The sequence below is a fragment of the Dermochelys coriacea genome, chromosome 7 (genome assembly GCF_009764565.3).
Source record: "Dermochelys coriacea isolate rDerCor1 chromosome 7, rDerCor1.pri.v4, whole genome shotgun sequence".
In the NCBI taxonomy this organism is placed as follows: Eukaryota; Metazoa; Chordata; order Testudines; family Dermochelyidae; genus Dermochelys; species Dermochelys coriacea.
This window is the reverse complement of record NC_050074.1, coordinates 40,197,723-40,219,501: the sequence shown is the minus strand read 5'-3', so window position 1 is coordinate 40,219,501 and position 21,779 is coordinate 40,197,723. Positions and strand designations below refer to the sequence as shown.

The window sequence follows — 21,779 nt, the reverse complement described above, 5'->3', positions numbered from 1 at the left end:
AATAGACTCAAAGGCTGAGATGGACATTCCAGGAAGACAGAATTTGTTTTACAAAGAAAGATGAAGAGTATTTTTAAAATTGAAGATAACCAGGGAACTGTTGGCATTTGCAGTTGAATGTGATCTACAAATACAAGCAGTACTGCTTATAAAAAAATGGAAATTAACTCTAGGATTTTTCTCTGCTGCATATTAACTTGTTTAAATATGATACCAGTCATTCTTCTGATGAAACCTTGTATTTTTTGTTTCTTTTTTGTGTCTGACAGTGACCTTCTTGTCTAGATAGAAGATTACTTCTAACGTTTAAATACAACAGATACAGAATAGGAGTCAAAAATTTAGGCTCTGAGCTGAAGGGATTCTCTTAATTTTGAGAAACTGACACTCATTTTGACCCAGATTGTTGCTATAAGTAATTCAAACTAGTATAATCCCTACTGCGATTTATATGGACTCTGGCCATTGGGCCACACTGCCCTGACGCTGGGAGCGACTTATATGGATTCTGGCCGCTAGGGCGCACTACCTGCCTGCTAGGTGGGGGTTATATGGACTTGGGCCACTATGCCTCACTGCTCTGACGCTCTGAAAAATGTTACCAACAATAGCCACCAAAGGCAAGGGAACAGTGGTCAAATCCTCAGCTGGTGTAAATTCACTGATAGATCTATGACAATTAACTCCAGCTGAGGATTTAGACAAATACATTTAATGCACATGGATTTTAAGGCTATAAAAAATGCTAAATTGTATTATACTGTTCAGCCATTAAGTGGCACTGTGTGTAATATACCTTATTTAAACGAACCTCAGCCATACCTGGCAGAACGTTAAAGGATCTCATGATGAACACATCTGGTGTGTATGAGCAAATTCTCTAGCCAGTCCAGATCTGGTATAGGAAAATGACAAAGAGTGTAGCTAAGTGACTCTCTAATAGAGGAGATATTATTACCTGCCTGTGACGGGGTGGAGTGGCCCTGCACTGGTACTGCATGGTTAACCTTTCCTTCCTAGCAGAGAAGCCAAGCCCCTGAGGCTCTTCTGGAGATGCTCCAACTGGAGAACAGGTATAAAAGCTTGCAGAGCTGCTCAGTCTGGGCTGACCACTGGAGGGGAAGGAGGCACACCGCCAGCTTCCGAGGAAGGACAGCCTGTGCTCCAGGATCTGGAAGTGAGCCAAGCCAGGATGTGCCCTGGCAGAGCATGTTACAGCAGGGGAACAGACTGGAGGACCCCTCGACATGGAGGACCCAGAGATTAGGGTAGGAAGTGACTCAGATGAACTTTAGAGGCAAAATGGTGTGAGAGCCATACAGAGGCTCAGCATGTTTGGGGCAGATCGCAGCTGAGCCGGTGGCAAGAGGAACTTGCCACTACCAGGACCCTGGGTCGGGACCCAGTGGAGAGGATGGGCCACCTGCCACCCTGGGAGCGGGGGCGTCCTAGCATGTGAATCGTATGGACTCCAGCCACTAGACTGCTCTACCCCCTTGCGAGGGGGGATCATAGGGACTCCACTCACTAGGCCACTCTACCCCTCCTGCAAAGGGTGATCTATGGACTCTGGCCATTGGGACGCACTGCACTGATGCAGGGAGTGACTTGTATGGACTCCAGCGGCTAGGGGGCACTACCCTCGTGCTAGGCAGGGCCGGCTCCAGGCACCAGCGTTCCAAGCAGGTGCTTGGGGTGGCAGTCAGAAAGGGGCAGCAGAGTTTCCGTGGTGGTGGCAATTCAGTGGCGGCGGCGGCAATTCGGCAGCAGCTTATCTCTCCTGCCATCCGCGGCGGCAACACGTTTTTTCACTGCTTGGGGCTGCAAAAATGGTAGAGCCGGCCCTGCTGCTAGGTGGGGGTTATATGGACTTGGGCCACTGTGCCACACTACTCTGACACTGGGAGCAATTTATATGGACTCCGGACATTAGGGCACACTACCCTAAGGGGTATTCTGACACCTATTCTGTATCTGTTGTATTTAAACATTAGAAGTAGTCTTCCATCTAGACAAGAAGATCACTGTCAGACAAAAAAAAAACAAAAAATACAAGGTTTCATCAGAAGAATGACTGGTATCATACTTAAACAAGTTAATATGCAGCAGAGAAAAATCCTAGAGTTAATTTCCATTTTTTATAAGCAGTACTAAGGACTAAGGGTGATTGCGTGGACAGAGGCCATAAGGCCACATCGGGCCACCCCCAGAAAGGCAAGCACGTAAGCTTGGAATTGGTGAGGTCCCAACACCCCATTTCCCCTTCTGCCCCAAAGCAGCAATAAGAGGCTAGGCCAGTCACAACGGGTGGAGAATGTAGCCATCGATCAGGGCCTGAAAGAAGGACCTAGACACCCAAGATGGAGCCAGAGAAGTTTCTGAAATGGCTGTTGAACAACCAACAGCAGTAGCCAGCTCAACAGCAGCAGCAGCAAGCGCAGTTGCTCCAACAGCTCACAGTGCAACAGCAACTGCAGGTGGGGCAGCAGCAAGAACAGCAGCAGCAGCTGATTCGGGAGCTGACTGCCCAACAACAAGCAAACCACAACAACAACATTGGGAGCAACTATTCCAGCAGATGGCAACTTTGCTAAGACATGCACCAAGTCCTCCCCCAGGTGTGGCCTCAGAGGACTACCAGTGCGCCTAACAAAGATGGGGCTAGTTGATTCATCCTTGTATTCTCCTATCCTCTGAGTGTCCTCTTCATGCCGTCTTGCTTAGCAACCCAGAGGAGGAAGGAAGACCTACCCCAACACTGACAGCAAGGCCCCCATTTTGAGATCCATAATGATTTACTCTATCGGGTGGTCCACGAACCCCAAACGAAAGAAGATCTGTACCAACTGTTGGTCCTGTGGTGGTTCTGGAGGAACTTACTCCACTTGGTTCACTCAGTACCTTGGGCCAGCATCTGGGGAGGGAGAAAACACTGCAACAGGTGGCCCAGAGGTTCTGCTAGCTGGGCATCCATCCAGAGGTGCGGGATTACTGAAGCTCTTGTCCTGAGTGCCAGAAGGCCAGCCAGAAAGGGGTACCGAAAGCCACCTTTGTGCCCTTGCCGGTGATTGGGATGCCTTTCAAGAGGATTGGCCTGGACTTGGGGGGGCGCTTGGAAAAGAGCAGCTTGGGCCACAAGTATATCCTCATCATGGTCGACTATGCAACACGGTACCCAGAGGCAATACCTTTACAAACCGCCATGGCTCCAGTCATTGCCAATGAGCTCCTGCAGGTCTTTGCCGGAGTTGGTCTGCCACGGGAGATACTGATGGACCAAGGAACTAACGTAACTTGTAGGTTGATGGTGGAGCTATGCCATCTGTTAAATATCCACACCCTTAAGACCTCAGTCTACCACCCTCAAACTGATGGGTTGGTAGAGAGATTTAATGGCACCCTGAAAGCAATGCTGAGAAACTTAGTGGAAGATGACCCTCAGCTCTAGGATAAGCTGCTCCTAGCACTCCTCTTTGCTGTGCGAGAGGTGCCTCAGGCTTTCACAGGGTTTCCCCCCTTTGAACTCCTCTATGGGAGGAAACCCCAAGGAATCTTAGATTTCCTGAGAGAAACATGAGAAGAATAGGAGACCTGGGTCAGAGGATCCATTCAATATATCCTCCACCCATGGAGCGGCTTTGAGAGTTGGGAGCCTTGGCACGGGAGAACCTGGTGCAGGCCCAATGTAGTCAAGAGGCTCAATATAATAAGGGGGTGAAGATGAGGAGTTCTGAGCCTGGGGACCATGTCCTCTTGTTGTTACCCTCCTCTGAATCTAAACTGTTAGCAAAGTGGCAAGGCCCCTTCGAGATGACCAGATGAATAGGCCTGTCGACTACGAAGTCCGGGTGTCGGGCGAAGAAAAGACACTCAGGTCTACCACGTGAACCTCCTCAAGCCTTGGAGAGACTGGGAAGGCCTGATGATTGCCCCATACCCTCCAGAATCCGAACTGGGGCCACTGGCCAGCAAACTGGCGGAGCCAGGGGCAGCAGCCACAGGCCAAGAGCTTGGCCTGGTACAGCAGGAACAGGTACGACAATTGATATCAGCCATCCCTACTGTCTTGTCAGCCCAGCCAGGGAAGAGCACATTGACCAGCCAACATATCACCACAATCCCCAGCCACAAAGTGAGGGAGAATCACCGCCTGCTCCCCAAGAAGATGTGGGAGACCATGCAGAAAGAGCTCGAGGTGATGTTGGCCCTGGGAGTAGTCGAAGAGTCAAGGAGCAAATGGCAGAGCCCAATAGTGCTAGTTCCCAAGCCGGATGGAACAGTCAGGTTCTGCACTGATTTCCGTAAAGTGAACGCAGTCTCTCGCTTTGATGCATATCCCATGCCCCAGGCGGGTGAGCTGCTGGAGTGACTAGGCATGGCAGAATTCATCTCCATGCTAGACCTGACGAAGAGATATTGGCAGATCCCTTTGACATCCACCTACAGTGAAAAGACAGCTTTACCAACACCATACAGCCTCTACCAATTCACAGTGATGCCTTTTGGGTTGCATGGGGCCGCAGCTACCTTCCAGTGGCTCATGAATCAAGTGTTGAGCGTTCACAGTTCATACACCACGGCATACATTGGTGACATCATCATTTACAGTGCCAACTGGGAGGAACACCTCCAGCACCTCGCTAATGTGCTACGAGCTCTGGGCAAGCCAGGCCTCACCACAAACCCAGCCAAACATCACTTGGGCCAACAAGAAGTGACCTACCTGGGCTATAAAGTGGGCTGGGGGAAACTATACCCTTTGGTAGGTAAGGTGGAAGCCTTGAAGAACTACCCTACCCCCACAACAAAAAGGCAAGTACGGCAGTTCTTAGGGCTGGCCGGATACTATCGACAGTTTGCACCTAACTTTGCTGTGCTTACTGCCCCACTGAAGACCTGATGAGAAGCCGTCCCCCTGACAGCCATGGAAAGTCCAGTGGTCAGAAGACTATGAGAATGCCTTCTGTGCAAGAAGGCAGGGAGAAGAGCACTCCATTTTGTACCTAAGCCGCAAGCTGTCCCCCCCGAGAAACCCAGTATTCCACCATAGAATGGGAGGCCCTTGTGGTTAAATGTGTGGTCGACGCCCTGAGGTACTATCTATTAGGGAACCCCTTCTCCTTGGTGACTGACCATGCACCCCTCAAATGGATTAATAGCATGAAGGAAACAAATGCACGGATCATGCGGTGGTACCTGACCCTTCAACCCTATTCCTTCCATTTGTTACACCATCCAGGGAAGGCCCAAGGGAATGTGGACTTCTTTTCCCAAGTTGGGGAAGAGCAAGGGGAGGGAATCAACAGTCTGCTGGCCCCGGTGGTCGTTTTAAAGGGGAGGGTGTGTGACAGGGTGGAGTGGCCCTGAACTGGTACTGCAGGGGTTAACCCTTCCTTCCTAGCAGAGGAAGCCCCACCCCTGAGGCTCTGCTGGGCATGCTCCAACTGGAGAACAGGTATAAAAGCCTGCAGAGCTGTTCAGTCTGGGCTGACCGCCAGAGAGGAAGGAGGCACACCACCAGCTCCCGAAGTGGGACAGCCTGCTCACCAGGATCCGGAAGCCAGCCAAACTGGGACGCGCCCCAACGGAGCACGTCACAGTGGAGGAATAGACCAAATAACCCCTCAACACGGTGGAGGTTAGAGTAGAAAGTGACCCAGGGGAACTCTAGAGGCAAAACAGCATTAGAGCTGCGCAGAGGCTCAGCATATTTCAGGTGGATCCCCGCTGAGCTGGTGGCAAGGGGAACTTGCTACTACCAGGGCCTGGGTTGGGACCTGATGGGGAGGCTGGGCCCAGATCCCCCCACAGCCACCTGCCCCCCTGGAGGGGGGGCATCCTAGCACATGAATCATATGGACTCTGGCCATTAGGGGCTGCACTGCCTTGACACTGGGGTGACTTCTATGGACTCTGGCCATTGGGATGCACTCCCCTGATGCTGGGAACGACTTATATGGACTCCGGCCACTAGGGTGCACTGCCTGCCTGCTAGGTGGGAGTTATATGGACTCAGGCCACTGTACTGCCACTGTCTGACTCTGGGAGTAATTTATATGGACTCCGGACATTAGGGAACATTACCCTGACTAAGGGGTGATTGTGTGGACAGAGGCCATTAGGCCGCATCAGGCCACCCCCAGAGAGGTGAACATGCAAGCTTGGGAGTGGCGAGGTCCCGACACCCCGTTTCTCCTCTGCCCCAAAGGGGCAGTAAGGTGCCAGACCAGTCACACTGCCATACAGTACACTGATACATTCTGATCACCTTAGGGTTTGTCTACACAAGAGAAAAGCCTGCAGTAGTTGATGTGCACTAAGTCCTCCTGTGGACACTCCTAGAGTGCCTTTGTGCACTTTGGAAGTGTATTAAGCTAAACCACCTGAGGGAATTCAGCGCACAAGAAGTATGTCCACATGGAGAGTTAGTGCAGAATAGCTAGTATGTTTTAATTTCACACCCTAATTCTCTGCACACTAACTCCCTGTGTAAACAAGCCGTAGTTTGATTTAGGAGAGCCAATCTATTGCTAATTTTCTCAAACTATTGTAATGGGACGTACTGGAGTAGCTGTTTGAGTCCCCCCTCATGGCCAGGTGTCACTTTGCAGCCACCAGCCCATTAGCCCCCTCTTGCAGGTCCAGTAAGAACTCATTCAGTTCCAAGGTAGATCAAACAATACCCTCCTGATGCTCCATTTTATTGAGTCCTCAGGTATATACTGGCCCACGAAGCCCTAACCCAAGTTCAGTGTCTCCTTCCTGGAAGTCCAAGTAAGAAAGTCTTTAAAATAGAACACAAACTCAGAGTCTTCATCCCAGTTTCAGCTGAGCACAGTCCCTCCTCTCTGAGGGTTGGTTGGTCTTTCTGCTTCCCAGCACCTCCTGCCTGGAGTTTGTCCTTCTCTTCAGGCTCTCTCAGCTGGTGCCTGGGCCCTAATGAGGCCTTCTTACTGCTCCCTGCAGTATCTACAGACAGTTGCAGTCTTCTGGGTATTTTATACTGGAATCACTTGATTCCCTCAGTTGGAGCTTTTTCTGTAATCAGGGTTATTTTAGCTTCAGGCTCTCCCCTGTTACATGGAATATTACAACTGAGTCCAATTCTCTTCACAATCATTTTATACCCACAAACTCCAGTCTTTTCTCCTGATTTACACCCATGAAAGTGAGATCAGAATCAGGCCCATAGTCTCATTTTGATTGACTCAGATTTAGAGGGCTCAATCTATTTCCCACTGAAGTCAACAGGACCCTGCAGATGTTTCCATGCTGTCCCAATTTTTGCAACTTTGATGAAAACTTGCTGGTTTAAACTTAACCCAGATTAAGTGGAGGTGAAGCAGATTGGCTGGGAGAAGTATTGTGAAGAATGGGTAGAATCTATAACTGCTCCCGCAGTTGAGGGTGTTTGCCTACCTATTGTCTAAACAATTTGCAGTGTCAAGGTCTTAGACTCATCAATGTTCCTAGTTTCCCAAACCGCATTAGTTTCCAGATTTTTTTTTTTGTGCTTTTTTTCCATCTGGAGTTGGCTAGGAGATGACATCCTTTACAATAAGATGTGGCCCTCTCCACTGTCATCCTCACTTTTGTTGCCTCTGTGCTGGGAAACTACAACACAGTCCACATACATAGGTTAACCTTGCGGACCCATCAGAAGCTTCAGCTAGTGCAGAATGTGGCTGCTTAACTTCTGAGTAGAGTTATGACAACATATTACACCTATTGTCTGCACTCAGCATTGGCTGTCATTCAACTTCTGGTTTCAGAGTAGCAGCCGTGTTAGTCTGTATTCGCAAAAAGAAAAGGAGTACTTGTGGCACCTTAGAGACTAACAAATTTATTAGAGCATAAGCTTTCGTGAGCTACAGCTCACTTCATTGGATGCATCCGATGAAGTGAGCTGTAGCTCACGAAAGCTTATGCTCTAATAAATTTGTTAGTCTCTAAGGTGCCACAAGTACTCCTTTTCTTTTATTCAACTTCTGGTTACATCAAAGTGCTGCTTACTGTCTGCAGGGTACTAATAGAGTGTGCCTGTCAGATCTCAAGCACTGTGTGCATTCATTAAGAACACTTCTGCTCTCAGGGCAGAAAGAGGTGCTCGTGGAATTGCCGACGCTGTTTCTGGGAAGAGAACCACTTACCACTGGAGTTCCTTTGCTGAGGTATGTTTTAACTGTGAAATGAGGCTTTATTAATAATGCTCAAAGAACAAGAATTGACAGGTTGGAAAACAAATGCATTTAAAATAGCGTAGCCCCTGCAGTAACTGAGCAAAGAACTTACCACAACTTTGTCAGAATCTATGCTAGAGTATTTAGAAAGCTTGGGGGCTTACAGTGCAAAAATTGCATTCTGAACTTGACACCAAGGCTGAAGACATAGGAGTCAATTAAGTCAGGGAAATGAAGTGGGAGCCCTCTCCATTTACTATCATACTCAACTGTCTTCTCTAGCTTCTATGAACCCCAGCCTTCAGAATTCACACCAATGTGAATATAAACATGGTCTCTTCCAATTTTTCCCTCTTTTCCACCCTGTCCAAGTTAACCCCTGTCTTCTCAACATCACCCTTCTGCTGCTCAGGGCCCTCCTCCTCCTAGTAAGAGTAATTCCTTATTATATTGTGCTTAATATCTGGGGGTAGATGGGTGACAAGGTGTTCTAGCCACATTTACTATAGGCAGTGACTAAGCAGAGAAGAGGTATTTGCATAGTCACTCTATGGTTATTGAACATAAATCAGTCGTCATGCAAATAATCCCTTTGCTAAAGTGTAGGGAATTAAGATAAAGGCATAATTCAGGCACAGTAGCTGTGCAGCATCCTTGTTCTCTAGCAGACTGAGACCATTCCATTTCAATATAATTTAGTGACTATTTTAATGGTCTTATCATTAAATATCTTGTCACTGCTGTACCAAAAAGCTTAGATTTGTAATATCTTGGACTGTGCTCATGATGAGCTAAAAATTAGATATTGTAAACATGTATCAGTATATTGTCACAAATTAATATGATAGATTTATGGGCATTTTTACTATGATCATAAACAAAACCCTTGCTTAAATATGGGACATTGTATACTCCGCAGCATAGCTGTTGCCTTGGAAACAAGTAATCACATGATGCTAAATGTTAGTGGAGCATGCTCAGTGAGTGAATAAGTAAGGTCCATTTTTCTTCCTTTGTTTTGTAATCTTTTAGGTTTCCTGTTGTAGCCACAACTGTGACAAATGTTATATCTGTGTCATATTTAAAAGCATGGTACAGGAGACTGGCCATGTTGGGTGTTGGGCCTGCTAAAACCTAGATTAACAAAGAACAAAACAAATCTGTTTCTGTGGGAAACAGCCTCTCAGCACAGAGGCTTCTAAAAATCTCAGTACAGGTAATTTCTTCTCTTCGTCGGGGGGCGGAATTAGCCAAACTACAAATCACAACAGCAAGTTCTCATCCATCAAAATAGTCAAACAAGACCTTTTGGTCTTTTCAAACCTCTTGTGCATAGCTTTTTTTCTTGCTTAAAGCTATCAGTGTCCTGATTGTTTTCTCCCCTCCAGTTAAAATACATGAACATTTGAAGGATAATCCACAGAAAAATATAATTGCATTGCTCAACTTCACTTTTTTGTAGTATGATTTAAAAAATGAAAAGAAATTACTGGTTAGGATACAAAAGAAATCTGCTGTTCACTATGCCGCAGCTCTGTTTGTTGGCATTTGCATGCAACAGTGTGTCTAGAATGCATGATGAGTCCTTCACAGACTCCCACAGCCTGGTTGAGATTAAAGCTGAATATATTCAAGTCCATACCCAATCTGATCTCCCTAAAGAATAAGACCTCTGTTGGAGCTGATTTGAATCATGCTGGTTTCTCTCTACTAAATTGTGGTAGAGGTAATTGACTGTCCTTTAAAAATAGCCAAGGCTGGAGTTGATTTTATATATAAATAAAGAGATTGATTCTGAAGTTACATTGACATAGGGTCTTTAAGGACGGTGTTTGCTAATCTTCAATTTTTAATTGTTCTAATGAGATTACCATACCTATAATTCCTATTAGGACAGACTGGATGTGGGAATGACACGGGAAACTAACAAAATATTCTTTAAAAAAGGAATCTGTTTCACTTAAGGAGAAGTCTCCCTTTTCTGGCATGGTTTGCTTTTTGTTATTTTGCTCTTCCTTAGAGCTTAGGCACATGCTTTCCAACTCCTCACAGTGTGCACAGTTTTATAAATCATCTAGGAGTCAGAATGAAAATAACTCGAGAGAACTCTTCGTGCCTTTTTTCCTATCCCCATTAGTCAGCCCATGGAGGCTTTCACATTCAAAAGCCTTTAAAAACACACTGACATAAGAGGTAAATAGAATTGTGTAATATCTGCTCAAGGAGAAGCTGCCCTAAGAAAAGTGTTACAAGAAGATTATGGGAGTCTGTGTGGTGACAACATGTCAGATGTCCATCGATTCACTTACTTCAGAAGGGTCTCTGTTTTATGACAGATGCCACAGTTACTGCTATTCTTTACAGTACATCATGTTCAAGTAATTAGCGTGTATTAGTGATTACCATGAGCTGTTAACGTAAGTAGCATTTATTTGCTACATCGTCTCTTTTGAGATGGCTTTGGTGGTGTCATACCCTCAAGTCCCACACTGCTGGAATGGCCAAATGGGTGGAGTGGCTTGGCTGATTGCTTGGAAAACACCTGAGACATCTCCAGTTTACATGTAGCGATGGACAGGGGAAGATGGTTACATATTATCAGCGGCACCCTCCCCTCCAGCCTCCTAGCTGAAATACTAGCAGTCATTTTGAACTCATTATTTCCGTTGGGATGTTGGTCTATATGGTCACGGTCCAGCTCAAGTAGCAGTGGTATATTCTCTGCCGCAAGAGAAGCACTGCTCAAAGTCTCCGTGACACTGGTCTATTCATTTAGGGCAAGACTGTGCTATTTAGGCACAGGTGAGCCACTCAAAAAATGAACCAGGAAAACTTTGTGCTACAGGGAGACCCAGGCTCCCCTGATGCTCCCCAGCACATAGACCGTATGCTCTCAGAGTAGCAGCTGTGTTAGTCTGTATTCGCAAAAAGAAAAGGAGTACTTGTGGCACCTTAGAGACTAACAAATTTATTAGAGCATAAGCTTTCGTGAGCTATAGCTCACTTCATCGGATGAAGTGAGCTGTAGCTCACGAAAGCTTATGCTCTAATAAATTTGTTAGTCTCTAAGGTGCCACAAGTACTCCTTTTCTGTATGCTCTCTGCCACTCCTTGAGTATGAAGTCTCTTTTGCAGCTGGTCATCTCCATAGGTAGGTGCATGAGGGAGTGGGAGGGGCCAGGCTTTCTCCCCATCTTTGCCTCTTTTGGTGTGGTAGTCTCTGTGCTCAGGCACTGGTCCCTGCACAGGGGGCACAGGAGAGGAGATTCCATGTACCCTTCTGCCTCTGTGATCAAGGCCTGGACTTGAGGCTGTCCTTTAGGTGTCACTGCTTTAAATTCAGACCATGTGGGAAAGCCCTGGGTCTGAGGCTCACTGCACTTTCCAAGGCAAACACAGTTTCCTCTGTTTTCATTTCCTGAATGGGAGTTTTCATTGTCCTGTAAGGCTATGTTGTTTCCACCATAACAACCTGTAGTCCTGTTTAGGGGACCTTTTACAGATTACCAATAGCTTGGGGAATCTAGTGCTAGTTTTTGATCTGATTCCTCCCTTGAGGATGCTGAATTCTGTTATATTGTGATCACTGCCAGTAAGTGGGTTCAACTAGATGTACTTCTTGAAATCCCTCTTGTGTGCTACTAAGGATAGAGTCAGGAATAGCTTCTCCTCTTGCTTGCTCCAGAGCTAACTGTTCCAAGGAATACACGTTTAGACACACAGCCTCTCTAAGCCTTCCCCCATTGTAACAGAATTCTCTGCTCGCACATTTGGGAGCATTTTACACTCTGTTTGCACAGGTGTCAGTGACTCCACAAGCCCCCTTGTGTGGTAACGTCAGGCAGCAGGGCTTGTGGCTAATTAGCCTGGGAGCTAATAAGGATTATGATACAGTGCCTTGTCTACATTCCCCTTCATCCTCACCACAGCTCTGTCCTGGTTCACAATCCCTATTTTCCTTGCTCGTATCATACCTAGTTCTTCATACAGACAAGGGGGTGGGGGTGAAGTAATATCTTTTATTGGACCAACTTCTGTTGGTGAAGGAGGAAAACTCCTGAGCTACACAGTTCTGTCACAGTTATAAACAGAGAGCCAAGCTCTGCAAGAGTGAGAAAATAGAACAATAGAGATTGGACATGAGGTGCTGAATGAGCCATAAAGAACAGCAATTATCCAAATATAATTAAGCCCGCTAGTTCTGAGTGGAACCCAGGGCCAGCTGGTGTACTGTAGACCACAGCAGAAACTCCAGTAGGTGAATGTATGCTGTGGGAGGAGGCTGCAGCAGTGAATAGCCATCATAATTCTTCTACCGCAATGTATGCCTGCCAGTTGGGTCAGCTGTGCCTCTAAAGTGGCAGACAACATGCTGAGAAGAGGAGTAGTCAACACAAGTAGGGGGATGTGGAGTGGGATTCTCAGACTCATTTAAGGGACTTAGAAGCACACATCCCATTGGCTTTCAATGTGAACTGTGCTCCCAAGTTAAAGTGCTTTTCAAAATCCCACCCATAATGATTCAGAACATTTGCCATCAGAGCTCCTATGGAGCCAACAGCCCTCTGCTGGCCAAATCCCAGGGCGAATGCATGCAGCAGCACCAGGGTAAATACCCCCATGGAGAGCAATTTAGAGGGAATCTAGCCCTATGTCTATTAATCACAAGTAAGAGGGAACAGTTTTAAGGTCTCTCTGAAATCTGGGTTTCTTATGCGGGAATAGAAAGCTCTCCCGCTACACTCCAGAATCAGCACAAGAGCTTTGAGAACAGGATTAGCTTGGACCAAAGGTGATCTTTAAATTCTGGTTGCCTCTTCATCTGCAGCGGGTTGTTCTTGCCAGCGTAAGTGAAAAAAATTAAAAATGTAATCTTCAAATGCAGTGAATAACTCCCTGCCTGCCATGCATGAATTAAATATTTCGAGAAGGCAAAGTCAACAGAAAGTTTTAACTACATTCTTCACTGGGAAAAAAAAATCATAGAATGCAATGCCTAGAGGCCTAATCTAAAAGTCCTCCCGGCTCTTGGCATAAGCACATGGTAAATGTGAATGGGAGACAGATTTATAATAAGAGAATTTCCATTTGCCCTTCCTCACTCCTCCTTGGGTCATCTATCTGGAGGGGAAATTGCTTGGTTCAAATGTCAGTTCAATAGCTTCCACCAGTATAAATAAGACCTTTCTGTTTCTTCTTCTTTGTGCAATTCTACAGTGGTTATGTAATACACACACTGCATTGACACATACTGACTGAAATAAGAAGTTTGCATTATAATAGTTTCTGTTCTCGTCAGTAATTAAAAGTACTGAATCCTAAAAGCATGTGCACATCCCCATATTTTTATTAAAAAGTTAAATCTACTCCTCGATCAAGAAACTTCAGTTCAAAGTTGTAAACAAATCAATTATTAAGAAAAAATAAACATGATGTTCAAAGATTTTTAAAAGCGAATAATGATTTTTATGGCCTACGTTTTTTGAGTACATCTTAAAAGAACCCGCTTCTCAGAAAATGCTGAGCATCTGACAAATATGCCCCTTTTAACACCTCAGACTGGGCACCCAAAAATCACTAGTTACTTTTGTAAAATGTATGTTAGTATGTCATAGGCATAGAACATTTTAAAGGTAGGAAATTTTAAGTCAAGGCTAACATTTTAAAGGCAACAATTACCTGAGGATTGAATTCAAAATTAAGGTTCCATAAACAATGTCATCTGTAACTCTAAATCCCTTCTCACCATGTTGTGTGACTGTGAAAACTCAGGGATAGAGGCATATTTATTTATTTAATTTCTAGAGAGTATATACCATTAAACCCTTTAATTAGAAACAACCCCCTTCACCCAAAACAAAACCCTACACTAAACATTTACTCTAATGCCCACAAAACAAATTACTCTTTCCTTATTCTCTGGGAGATGTTAGGGTCAGGTTCCAAAGTATGAGAATTTGCACCACTAAAACCTCAGAATACTAGAGAGTGTCTACGTTGTCTGATACAGTGGTGCAAGACTCCACATGCTTCTGCAGACTACAATGCTGCTACTATTGAATTAGCATTGGGTAGTGTTTAGAGATGGGTGTATGTCACAATGACTGGAAACTCAATTTAAGAAGCTTCCATATGTTTGGATACTAAAATTTTATCTAAAGCTACAAGAAATTATAGGTAGCTCCTTCCCTAATCTTCGCTCCATCCACCTGCTGTCTTCTCCACTTGAGGAGGAATGGTCTGCTACACCCTTCCAGCCTCATTTACATTCCTGCTCTGAAGCTGAGCCTGATGATCTCATTTCCTTAAAGTTGAAAAGGCACAATGTGAATACCTAGAGATGGTAAAATGCAAAAGCATGTGAGAAACCATCCTGTGAGATTAGCATTTGTTGCAAGAGGTGTGTGATCTCTTGAGGTAGTTTGGGAAGCTTTAGGAAAGGCTTTTTTCCTCCAATTTTTTCCTCCAATTATGCATTCTGTAGCATAATTTGTCTCAAAGCTTAAAGAAACTTTAAAGTATAAAAGAGAGGAGATCAACAGGCTCATTGTAGTGGTTATTGTTGGGTCCCTCAGGATAGGAGCAAACTTGGATGGGAGAGAAGAAGGCATCATTGTTCGGTTCCTTGGTGAATATTAGAAGTTGAACTACCCACCTACTCTGCAAGAAGATTTGTTCTCAAATGGTGCTGAGTAGCTGAATGAGTGTGGTGAATGAAGTTGTGGATCACTTTTTATTTTATCTGTGTTGATCTCTATCTAAGGAATAGTCCCCATATGTTAAATCAACATACTGTACCCTGCCTCACACTTAAAAAAACAAAACAAAACAAATCCCACCTTTCCCTGTTTAAGGGCTTATCTTCTACTGATAAGTATTTGCAAGAGGAACTATGAAGTTTCAGGCAATATGATCTTTCTTAATATAGACTTGCTTTCACACCCATATTTCTTATTTGTTAATAATCTGTTAATTAGTTGGGTCATTAATATCTTATTCAGGTATAACAAAAAATCACAATCAAGGATTAGAAGTTAGAGACATTTATGAAAAGATGCAACAGGATGGAATAGGAGGAATATAAATTTGCATGTCACCTTTTGTGGGCTAACATTCCATTCTTCTAACATATTTATTGCCAGGCAATCCGTTAGATTTCAAGTATGTTGAACTGATGTCTCCCCTAATTTAGCCTTAGAACTCTCCGCTCCACTTACTTTCTAACAACCTTTTCTACTTCAGACATTCTAAACCAAACACCTTGTATACTTAGTGACATCAAGCTGGTATGCCACTCAAAGCCAATGTTACTTAGTGACTTTCACTGGGTTTAAGAAATCATACGTAGTGACATTGCATATTGTCATTTACTATTTGTCGCGAGTGTGGTGGGGAGGGGAATGGAAAAATTGCCTTTTACTTTTCTCTATCTAGTTTCACTCCTCAGCAATTTTTCATGCTTCAAAAAACTACTCTGGTTTATGCACAAGCATCGTTATGCTTTCATTTGTATTGCACTAGCAACTACAGGCCAAATCCTTCACCAATCTAAATTCCGTTAAATCCCCCTGTAAGGAATGGGATGCAAGTTTTTATAGAATTTTTCCCAAAGTAACATTACAGGGACAAATTTTACAGAGGGCTTCCAATTTTGTGCACATCAATAGGGAGCTTTGCAAACACAAGTTCTGTGTGCCAAAGAGACACAGTGGATAAAAAGTTACTTTTATATGTGTGTGGTTTCACTGTAAGGAACATACAAAACATTGATTAAATGGAAATCACATATGTGTGTGTGTGTTTTAATATAGAAAAATTTCTTACTGAAAAGAAAAGGAGTACTTGTGGCACCTTAGAAACTAACAAATTTATTTGAGCATAAGCTTTCGTGAGCTACAGCTCACTTCATCGGATGCTGAATAGAATGACTTATACACTGGATTTGGTTATGGAAAATACAATTTCCAAAAAAATCAGTGTTTTCTGTGGGACAGTAGATTTTGCTGAAATGTTTTGATTTTCCATTGAGAACAACAAAGCCAATATTTTGTTGTGGGTCAGTTTAACCCAAATCAAAACATTTTGGTTTGTCAAACGGAATAGAAATGTTTCATTTTTGGGTCAGTACAACATGAGTCTGTGCTCACCAAAGCTGAGTTGATGCCTCATGGGAGCTGTAGTTTGAGTGCTTCATGCCTCATTTTCCTCTCTAGGTCAGGTTTCCTGGTTGTATTACATCTCCCATAATGCACCCTTTGGCTGAATCACAGCGCATCATGGGAGATGTAACTAGTCCAGGTCCTGCTGATTTGTGCATTTCAACATAATACTGGGAAATGGCAGCTTTGTTAAGACTTTTTTTTTTAAAGTAGAAACTGGCCATTATTTTTAAAGAACATCACAGAGGTTCCAGAAAGAGGGTTTGTAGTTCAAATGAGGGGGATTTTGACATGTGAGAATTTAAGTTGTGTGTTATATGTTTTGTGTAAAAGGACTCTAAAAGTTGGTGAGAAACACCATGCAAAATTCCAGAAAAGTGTGTAGTGAAGATCAAAAAGGAACAGACCATTAAAAGAATACTCTCACTTTCAGTTTTCTTAAATCAAGTCATTATTTCATCTCTAGAAGGTCTTGTGAACTGAAACTGAAATCCTGCCTCAGTCTTAAATATGAAGCCCTTATCAGAGCCTGCATAATACAATAGACGTGGCTAATTTTGTGGTTGATTTTCCATGGTTTTAATTCTTAACTAATTATTTGCTGCATGTGTCATTACCTATTTTCAAGTTAGAATTGTCATCAGCAACGATAATTTTAAATTGCGTATACCTCAAGGTTGTGACCTTCAATACATCAACATGAAATAAATCCAAGAAAAATTAAATATTGTCTAAAATAAACAGCAATAGAATTTGACTAATGGAGCACTCATAACCTTTTGTGTATGGCTGCTAGGATGTTCTACAATTAATTTAAGTCTCAAACAATCCTATCCAGCAGCCAGCCATAGAAAATAATTTCCCCAAGTCAATAAAGAACCAATGTCAATCTTTTTCAAACAATGAAATAATTCCTTTCCTTTAGCAGGTCCATAAAGTTAATAGGAAGATACATTTGCTACACTAGAATGAGACTTTTTCTCCCCTTTTTCCCAAAAGAACACATTTTGCATCAGGTAAAAATATTGTGAAACTGAAATTATACTATCCTGACACCATAGTCTTAAAACTAAATGCATAGGTCATGTTAACTACTTTGTAGCAATAAAATATACCCTAAACATGTTTGTCTCCTATTTGGTTGAAAGAATTTAGGGAAATGAATTGGTGTTAAAAATACAAACTTCCCCAGGTTTTCATTTTGGGGCATGTTTCTAGAGCTAACAAGTGATTAATTATGTTGTCCATGGGATTTTGTGTGCTCTTAGGAAAAGCCAGATGTAAGCAGGGTCTGAATGAATGCTTCCCTGACAGTTAGTTGGGAGGGGGAGAGACTTTGGGTGTGTTTATGTAAATACAGTTTGCTCCTGCTCTGTTTACATATTCAACAGATAGAGCGGTGTCAAAATGATCAACTTTGGCAGGTGTTTAGTTACAAATCATCTTAGTACTGAATGTAGGGGTAGTGAAATACAGTTACCAATGTTGTAATTATTGTAGGAATTCGGGAAAGCCAGACTGTGCTTAATCTGTCCCAAATAAGGGGGTCACCCTCACTTGAAAGAACCTCGTTAAGACAGGGGCTCGAATGCCAGAGCCCTGTGAAAGTATGAAGGGTAGGGACAGATATCCTAGCCAGGAGGCTGGAAACCCTCAACAAGGTTTCTCTCTAGAGTGGTTTAACCTGTTCCTTCCAAAGTTCAAAGAATAGAGCTAAATAGGCTTCATTAGGAGCCACTTTGCTATTTTAATTGCTCAGTCAAAGCTGAAACCAGAGAGCTTAAATCATTTGAGACAGGGCTGTTTTACTGCCCAGTCTGCTAAGAGCTTAAAATTACTAAGAAACTGATGTCAGAGGTCACAGCAGAGAGGCAGGTGGCATCAGAAGGTGACTGGTAGCTGGCTGGTGAGGCAGAGAGACCTGGCAACTGGCCAGTAAGGCAGCTGGTGCAGAGGTGTTGGAAGTGGCTGGCGGGGAGGGCCAGAGCAGAGCCCCACAGAGAGGGGCGGTGAGCGAGTGCTCGAGCACCGGAGTGTATAAGAAGCCTCTTTACCCTCTGCCCCCATCCACCTAGGATGAGATGAACTCTGCAGATGCGCCTCTGAACTCTAGGTCTGCACTGATGAAGGACATAAACTCTGAGTTAGATGCAGAGAAGGATTGGGCATGTGAAAGAGACTTTTGGATTGCTGGCCTTAAGAACCTGAAGAGAAAAGGACACTGCCCAACTTACTTGAGAGTGGGTCTTTTGCTCATGGTTTATATTTATGAACCCTGTTGCAGTGTTTTCTCAAATTAACACTGAGTTACTTCCCTCCTTTTATTAAAATGTTTCTTTTCTATACTCAGACTTTGTGCTTGCAAGTGGGGAAGTATTGCCTCTAGAGACACCCGGGGTGGTGTATAATTTTCCCAGGTTACTGGGTTGGGGCTCGAGCCAGTTTGGTGTTGTATTGATAGAGAGGAACTCCTAGATATTGAACCTGGCCCTGGTTGCTGCTGGCTTCACCTGGTAAAGGGGTTACATATACATAAGAGTGAAGATAAAATCTACATGGTCACTGTAATCACTGATGATCTTTCCCAGACCATATCTTCTCTTTCCTCCAGTGCTGGCAGATTTCTCTAGCCAAGAGCCCAGATCCTTCATAAATCATTTGATACCAGCTTCCATAGATTAGCACAGACCCCCTTCACATCACCCCAGGATCAAACCTTCACCACAGTGACAATGTCAGGGGAATGGGAGTCTAAAAGGCCTTCCCAACCTAGGTCTTTCACAAGACATGGCAAAACACTTCTGCAAAGTACCAGGCTGGTTCGCCCTTTCAGTTTAACTTCCTGAGACTTTTATCATTGAAATTACACTTTAATGGCATATATATACACTTAATGGAACACACACACACACACACACATGTTCCTTTTAAGTAATATTTTGTAATAAAAAATACTTTGAAAAGGTGAGATCTCTAACACCTCTCATGGGATTTGACTGACTTCTTAAAATATGAAGATACTCCATTTTGGAGGTAGAGTTAGGAAGCCATTTTGAAGGTTTGAGGGCTTTCAAATCATTCCTGTTCAAAGGAGCAGGGATTTAGACCCATAAAACATGTTCCCTGTGCAGAGAACTGAAGACTTTAAGGAAGGGAAGTGTGGAACAGAAGGGGGTTGCAGGGAGGAACTCAACAGTCACTCTCTGGGACTAGAGAGACTGGGAGAGTCAAGGAGGAATGTCCAGGGATCCTTCCTGAAGTAGAGAAGTCTGGCAAGAGGCCAGGAGAGATTCAGAGCACCCCCTAGGGGGTGCAGCAAGCTTTGGTGGTGAGTCCTGACAAAAGGGTGGGATTGGGACTTCCAGGGAGAAAGCTCCAGGAGACATTCCATTGAAGAACTGAGTAATGGAAATGAAAGAGGGAAGAAGGGTCAAGCCCAAAGAAGGCAAAAGTTGGTATTTTTGGTTTGTGGGTTTCTTGGGGGATTCCAGGGGAGAGCCCTGAGAGTCATGGAAAAATGGGTGAACTTAGAGGGACTGTGGGAGAGGCCACCTGACTTGTTACCTTAGGAAGAGGTCCCGGGAGGCAGCAGCAGAGAGTCTGATGTAGTTTCCACTTGTGAGTATCCATTTCTTGACTGATGTCTATAGAAACTAGCTGATTGTTATCTACTTTAGTTATTTATCTCATGAGTGCATTTAATTATTTATCTCAGGTGCATATTCGGAATAAGATGCAGGGAGACAGAACTGATGCTGGGATAAGAGAAAGCCAAGAATACTGAAGTATGGGAGAGTGGGGAGAGTATTTAGTGTGTAAAAAAAAGAAAGACCAAAACAAATTGGTGTGCATTTTATTAGTTATCATTCCAATAATTGTTTTATCCCTTTCCCCTGCCCTTGACCTTTGCAGCAGGGACTGTCTTTCTCTGTGGGATGTGCCCTTTTAGGTGCTACCATTATCTTAATCATTTCTCATGATTTTGATATGAAAAATTACATTTCTGGGTCACAAAATGGCATGAAAACAAGGATGATAGATTTCCAGTGAAGTATCACAAAAATGTGACTTTGCACAGCTCTAGTTACCACAGGGAAGCAGAGGAGTCTCCATCACTTGCCATCTTTAATCAAAATTGGATTTCTTTCTGAACAATATGCTGTAGCTCAACCACAAGATGCTAGGCTTGATGCAGGAATTACTAGGTGAAATTCTATGGCCTGAATAGTCATAATCATTCCTTTTGGCTATAAGTATAAGAGCTGCCATAATAGGTCAGACCAATGGTCCATCTTACCCAGTATGCTCTGACAGTGACCCATACCAGAGCTTCAGGGGGAGTGTATAGATCAGGGGAATTAAAGCATGATTCAGCCCTCTTTCACTCCAGGCTTCTGAAAGTCAGAGGCTTGGGGTTCTTCCAAGCATGGGGTTGCATCCCTGACCATCTTGGCTAATTGCCATTGATGGACCTACCTTTCATAAACATATCTAGTTTTATTGAACCCAGCTATAGTCTTGACCATCACACCATCCCATGGCAATGTGTTCCACAAGCTAGTCATGGATTGTGTGGAAAAAGTACTTCTTCTCATTTGTAATAAACCTGCTGCCTATTAGTTTGATCAGGTGACCCATGGTTTTTGTATGTGAAAGGAGGTAAATAACACTTCTGAATTCAATTTTTCCACACCCTTCATGACCTCTATCATATCCCCCTTAGTCATCTCTTTTTCTAAGCTGAACAGCCCTAATCTTTTTACTCTCTTCTCTCATGGAAGCCATTCCATACCCTTGATCATGTTTGTTGATGTTTTCTGAATCTTTTCTAGATACTCTATATACTTTTTGAGATGAGGAGACCAGAACTGGACCGGTATTCAAGGTGTGGGCACACCATGGATTTATACAGTGGCATTATATTTTCTGTCTTTTTTATATGCCTTTTCTAATTGTTCCTAACAAAATCTATTTTATAATGTCTTGTGATGTAAATACACAATTCAAATTACAGCCCTAGAAGAAGCATCTCTCTTCATCCTGGTAAAATTTCCAGATATAACTGCTGAAATAAACATAGTTACATTCCAGGACATGTCTGGGATTGTTCATTATGCTTGATTGAAGTATTGTACAGATGGTGAGGGATACAGCTATTTGTCTTGGTAAGGTATTATGCTGTAACAATATTGTGTTCTGTGAAGTTAGTGTAGTTACATGTTTAAATAATATAAAATACTCTGTATATTTGAGTCATTATTGGTACACTAAAAACAGATTGCAACTGTTTATCTGGTGATATTTTCGTCACTAGTTAATGGACCTCTTAAAATCCAGATTGAAATAATTTAAACATACTATACAATTTATCTGCGCCATTTGGCAGCTTGTGCTGCAGAGCAGGTGCTGCAACATAATCAGTAACTCTTTGAAGAGCTAG

The 21,779-nt window shown here is 43.6% G+C and overlaps 1 long non-coding RNA gene across 1 annotated transcript in view; it reads left to right on the top strand.

Moving 5' to 3' along the window:
- The first annotated feature begins 8,072 nt into the window (after nt 1-8,072).
- Nucleotides 8,073-21,779, top strand: part of LOC122461036 — a 71,498-nt gene continuing 57,791 nt past the window's right edge. The window contains exon 1 of the long non-coding RNA XR_006282724.1: nt 8,073-8,171. This is a non-coding gene — a long non-coding RNA (uncharacterized LOC122461036). The remainder of the gene's footprint in view (nt 8,172-21,779) is intronic.